A 6,483-nucleotide genomic window follows, 5' to 3' on the forward strand; every position below is an offset into this window, starting at 1 on the left:
TTTTCCTGAACCTGCACATTGGGTTCTAGTCTAGGGGAGCAGATCTGGTATTTCACATGATGTGGGAGTGGAGTTCCTTTACTGATCTCTACCTGTCTGCATGCCATTGTGTGTAAATCTGGAGGGATTTCAGGTTATGTGCTCAGGCATGCCAATTTACTAGGGCATCAAATGACGAGGTAAAAAGTTAGAGTGAATATTTGCCATGTTCAGTTAAAGTACATGATCTGTTTCAGGCTGACACGTTGATCAGCCTTATGTGTGCAAAAGTAATAAGCTAATCTGATAACAGTATAGCTGGACTGCTGCACCTACTACTGCTAGGCCAAAGTTTGAGTGGACTTGGGACCCAGAAGTTTTAAATAGAGTTAATATCGGGGTAAACTATATCCAGGTGGCACCCTTTTTTGCTGACTTTTTTTTCACCATGTACATTTGACAGTTAAAAAATCCTAGCATGGGGGTGATAATGGGACAAATATACAAAATAAAATACTGTTTGGTGTGGAAATTGTAAAAAAAAAAATCATAAAACATTTCAAGAAATCTTAACAGAAAACTGCCCAGCTTTCTAAAAAATAGAGAGGAAAGTGGAAATAGCATCAACCAGTTCCTGAAAGAAATCCAGAAATAAAAACTTCAAAGAGCATTATAGCCAAAATCCAGAACTTCTGAATCAAAGAAAAAAAATACTTCAAGGAACCAGAAAGAACTCAATTACTAAAGAGCCACATTCAGAATCACATATGATTTAGCAGCTGCTATCATAAGAGAGTGCAGAACTTCCAATATATTACCAGAATGCAAAGGGTATTATAGGCTTGTAGTCAAAAAGAATTTACTCTACAAAACTAAGTATAATCCCATAGGAATAAAAATGGACCTTTATTGAGGACTTCAGAACATTCTTGATTTAAAGAAAAAAAAAAGCTGTGTAGAAACTTTGAAATTCAAACAGAAGTTAAGAGATACATAAAACGAATGAACACTGACAAAGGACTAAACAGATGTAATGTATGTAATATAGAGAGATGTAAGGGTAAGGGTAAGGGTAAGATCCAGTATCAGCTTCAACTCCAAATGTAATATAGAGAGATGATATGAATGTCCCCTTTATACTCTATCATCATCAAGATTGTAAAGGCAGCCGAATTAGACAAGACCTGGGAATGATGCTGTTTTGTCCTGATCTTAAGAAGAATGGAAAAGAAGGGAGGAGAAATACATTAGTAGGGGAAAGGCAAAGAAATTGAAAGGAAATTATCTCACATAAACATGGTGTGCAAACAGACATCTGTACCAACAAGAATGAGGAAGTGGAGGGGGTAGCTGACACTTGAATCTCACTCTCATCTGAACTGGTCAAAAGAGGGAAGAATATATACACACATTGGGTACAGAAATACATTTCACTCCACAAGGAAATAAGAGAAAAAGGGAAGGAAGGAGAGGGAATTAGCGGGAGGGTAGACTAAGGGAGTAGTCCTAAGCAAAACAAACTCTAACTGAAGTTGAACAAGAATATTTATTGCTCTCTTTGAGATGACAAAGAATGGGAATCTGAGGGGGTGCCCATAATTTGGGGAACAGTTGAACAAGTTATGGTATAGAAATGTGATGAAATACTATTGTGCTGTAAGAAATGGTAAAGGGAATGGTTTCAAAGAAACCTGGGAAGACTTGCATGAACTGATGCAGAGTACAGTGAACAGAACCAAAGAATAACTTACATAATGACAGCAATATGGCAAAGATAAGCAACTTTGAAAGAATTAGGGACTTTGATTAGCGTAATGACCAACTATGATTCCAGAGAACTAATGATAAAACATGCTACTCATCTTTAGACAGAGATGGGAAGGACTCAGGGTATAGAATAAGACTTTTTTTTTACATAACCAGTACAGAAATTAGTTTTGGTTGTATATACATGTTTATATCAAGAGTTTTGTTCTTCTTTTGTCCTCAACTGTGGGGAAAGGAGAAGACAGATTTTTGCCAATTGAAAAAAACCATAATTTTTAAAAAAGCTCTAATAAAAGCTGTGAAGATTTATATGTGAAATTGCAATTTGTGAGTGCTATATTCTTGAAAAGAGAAACATTTAATTTAGTGAGGAGGAACTGTACAGAAAGACTTTTTTTCAGCAAGTCAATAATGTATTCTTTTTTAGTTATATTTCAAATACTGGCTAGCTGGGAAGTGTGGGGAGATCTTTACTGATTGTTGGTTTTTCAGTTGGTGTGGATGCTAAAAATAAATGCTCACTCTTCTACATTTAGTTGTATTGGGGTTAGCCTGTTTTCAAGTCAGAGAGTGACACGCAACCCTTTACACAGCCTGCTTTCTAGTCATTTGTCTAAGGGTAAGATCCAGTATCAGCTTCAACTCCAAATGTTACAGCATCATAGATTTAGAACTACAAAGACCTACAAAAGAAATTATCTGGTCCAACAACCCTTATTTTAACATGTGAGGAAACCAAGGTTAATGTATACTTCAGCTCTCTATATTTTATAACCATCTTTTAAAACCCCACAGAATTACAAGAGTTTATAGTTATTAGGTACATGCTTGGGAAGCTAAGGCTGGTGGATCACTTAAGTCTGGGAGTTCTGAGCTGCAGTAGGGCTAAAGCAGACTGGAGGTCTTAACTAAGTCCAGTACCAGTGTGAACCCCTGGGAATAGGATGTAACACATGGTGCATGCATTTAGCAGATTTACCTTTACTTATGCTAATTAATGAGACTGAAGTATTTATTAGACTTAATACTTCTCAATGCATGCAATCAAATCTTATTGATACAAGTGTACCAATAATAACCTCTTTTAACAACAAACCAGAAACCTCTATCATAGAGATTCATCTTAAGTTACAGTAATAGAAGGATAGAACACAGAGAGGGAAAAAGGTGACGATCATCTTCCTATGCTCTGCCTGAGTCAAACTATAATTGGAATATTTACATCAGTTCTAGGTGCCACATTGGAGGAACTGGAGTTTGTCCAGAAGAGGCTAAATAGGATAGTAAAAAGACTAGAATCCATGTCACAAAAGGATCAATTGAAGGAAAAGGAATGTTCAATTTGGGAACATAAAATAAAATAAAATAAGACTTAGGGGGCAAAGGATAGCTGTTCTTCATGACATTTGACAGGCCATTATGCCAATCATGTTTAAAAAATTAGATAATGTAGAAGTGATATGAAGGAAGATTTTGGATTAATATAAGAGAAGAAATCTCTGATGATTATAGCTTTTTAAAATGCAGAATTATTTGTTTTCCAAAATACTGAGTTCCCAATTAAGAAACAGTGCATGCATACAGCCAATTTACCATTAAATATGCTAACTAGAATATGCCAGAAACACTAACTAGACTGAGACTTCTCAATGCATGCAAACTTTATTAATCAAAATGTGCAAACAATAATTGTCTCTAAAAACAAGCCACAACTCTGAGTCTTAGAAGTTCCAACAAGTTTCTTTCTTTTTTTTGTGTGAGGCAATTGGGGTTAAGTGACTTGCCCATGGTCATACAGCTAGTAAGTGTCAAGTGTCTGGTCTGATGCCAGATTTGAACTCGGGTCCTCCTGACTCCAAGGCCAAAGCTCTATCCACTGCATCACCTAGCTGCCCCTAACAAATTTCTTTTATGCTAGACTCATGACAAGGTTCCCTCTCTGTCAGCTCCAGGCCATCTATCTCCCTCTGAGGTGGACATTTGGTAAGTCTCCCTCAATTAACAGTGCTCTTAAACCAAAGTGGATTGTAGGGAACACAGGAGCCAGTCTCAGTCTCAGTGTAGGAACAGGCTAATGTCTGGGGTTATCAGTAGGGTTTTTTTTTTTTTTTTTAAGTTTTAGCACAGTGCCTAGAATAGAGTAGAATCTATATAAATGTTAGCTATCATTATTATTTTTATTATATTATATATATTCTTCATATTGTATTGTAATATTCATGTGGCAGGTATAAAGACTGACAATGCAGCATGTGTGCTGTTGATCATTATCAACATTATATTAAATTGTTTCAATGGTCAGAAGTATCTTCTTTGAGCAATTTGGAACTATGTCCAAAGAGCTATCAAAATGTGCATACCCTTTGACCCAGCAATACCACTTCTAGGACTGTATCCCAAAGAGATCATAAAAATGGGAAAAAGACCTACATGTACAAAAATATTTGTAGCAGCTCTTTTTGTGGTGGCAAAGAGTTGGAAATTGAGGGGATGCCCATCAATTGGGGAATGGCTGAGCAAGTTGTGGCATAGGAATGTAATGGAATACTATTGTGCTATAAGAAATGATGAGCAGGCAGACTTCAGAAAAACCTGGAAAGACTTGTGTGGACTGATGCATAGTGAAGTGAGCAGAACCAGCAGAACGTTGTACACAGCAACAGCCACGTCATGTGATGACTAACATTGATAGACTTAGCCCTTCTCAATAATGCAAGGATCTAAGACATCTACAAAAGCCTCATGATGGAAAATGCTATCCACCTCCAAAGAAAGAACTATGGATTTTGAATGCAGATCAAAGTATACTGTTTGCTCTTTTTTTTCCTTCTGTTTTGTTTTGCTTCCTCTTTCTTGTGGTTCCTTCTATTGGTTCTAATTCTTCCTTACAACATGACTAATGTGAGAATATGTTTAACAGGAATGTATATGTATAACCTATATCAGATTGCATGCCATCTTGGGGAAGGAGGTGGTAAGGAGGGGGAGAAAAATTTAAAACTCAAAAGCTTGTGGAAGTGATTGTTGATAAATCAAAATAAATTAACATAAAAGGAGAAAAAAAGAAAAAGAAAACCCCTAATGGGGTCATGAAGAGTCAGACATGACTAAAGAACAACTGAACAAATAAAATAATAACAACAAATGAAAAAAAAAGAAATATCTTCTCTGCTTCAAAGCTCAAGCTCCCCTTTGGATAGGCAACTGAATTCCTATCACCCGTCTTTGACTAAGGCCTCATTTGTAGAGCACATATAATAGTTACATAGTGAGTTGGAAACCTGTAGGAGGTTTTCATATCAAGTCTGGATGGATGATGTGATGAGTATGATGTAGATTAGGTTCCTACTTCATGTAGGGTGGTTGGTTTCAATAAGATTGTATGTTCTTTCTCCACTCTAAATTCTATTGTTCTATGACTGATATGTCCTGAACTTAGGTTACTAGTTTCATTGTTTTCTAAACTTGACTTCTATGATTCATGATTCAGGTAATACTAGGGTATAACTTTACTTAAAGTCTCTTAATTACATTTTAATAATACATTTTAAATATGAAAACTAGATGCCACATAATTCCACAAAAATAACAAATGGAAGGTATGTCATAGTAGCAAATAATATAGGGGTGAAAACATGAATGACATTAAATGGTTTTAGAAAGAGGATTAGGATGTAAAATAGAATTGAGTTTTAAAAACATCAGGGTAGGTTTAATCCCTCCAGGAACCTTCCTCCTAGTTTTATACTTACTAGATAAAGTTACGTGGTATACCAGAAAGCTGATGTTGGAGTCAGGAAGCCCTTAGTTCAAATCTAACCTGATACTAGGTATATCATCCTAGGCAAGTCACTTAACCTCTGTTTTCCTCAATTTCCTCTAGGTGACACAGTGGATAGAGTGCTGAGCTCAAAAAAATTCATCTTCCTGAATTCAATTCTGACCTCAGACACTTACTAGCTGTGTGACCCTGGGCAAGTCACTTAACCCCAATTGCCTCAGTTTCTTCATCTGTAAAATGAGTTGTAAAAGGAAATGGCAAACCACTGTAGTATCTTTGCAAGAAAATCCCAAATGGAGTCATGAAAAGTCAGACACAGTTGAAAAACAAAAAAATAATGGCACCTACCTCCCAAGGTTGTTGTGAGGATAAAATGAAGTGATATATGTAAAGTACTTTGCAAACCTTAAAGCACTTCGTAAATGCTAGCTTTTATTAGCAATTGCAGTGATATTTAGGTAAGTGGGACTAGAGGTATTTAGGTTAGCAGAAAACTAGCTACTCACTATTGGATAGCTCATACTTTATGTAAGTAGAGCCATCCTTTAAGACTCACAGTTCCTCTTCAGTCTTTTGGTTCGGCGTATACTATGCATAAGGACATATACATACTCTCAATTTCTCCAAATCTCTCATATTCCTCGCTTCTTACTATATGATGTAATTCCATTGCATTCATATACCATAATTTTTTTTCAGTCATTCCCCAATCAATTGTCACCCATTTTGTTTCTGATTCTTTGTTACCATTGAAGAGTGTTGCTAAGAAGGCACTGGATTTTTGTTTCTGCCTTTAACTTCCTTAGGTTATATGACTGATATGGGATCATGGGGCTGTTAAGTCCATGGTCAAGGATGTCTTATCACTTTTCTTGCATAATTTCAAATTGATATCCCAAATAAATATGCCGCTGCATGGCTCCACCTCCAGTATATTAGTGTGCCTGTTTCCCCAC

This window comes from Vombatus ursinus, unplaced genomic scaffold (genome assembly GCF_900497805.2).
Source record: "Vombatus ursinus unplaced genomic scaffold, bare-nosed wombat genome assembly UNPS02007344.1, whole genome shotgun sequence".
In the NCBI taxonomy this organism is placed as follows: domain Eukaryota; kingdom Metazoa; phylum Chordata; class Mammalia; order Diprotodontia; family Vombatidae; genus Vombatus; species Vombatus ursinus.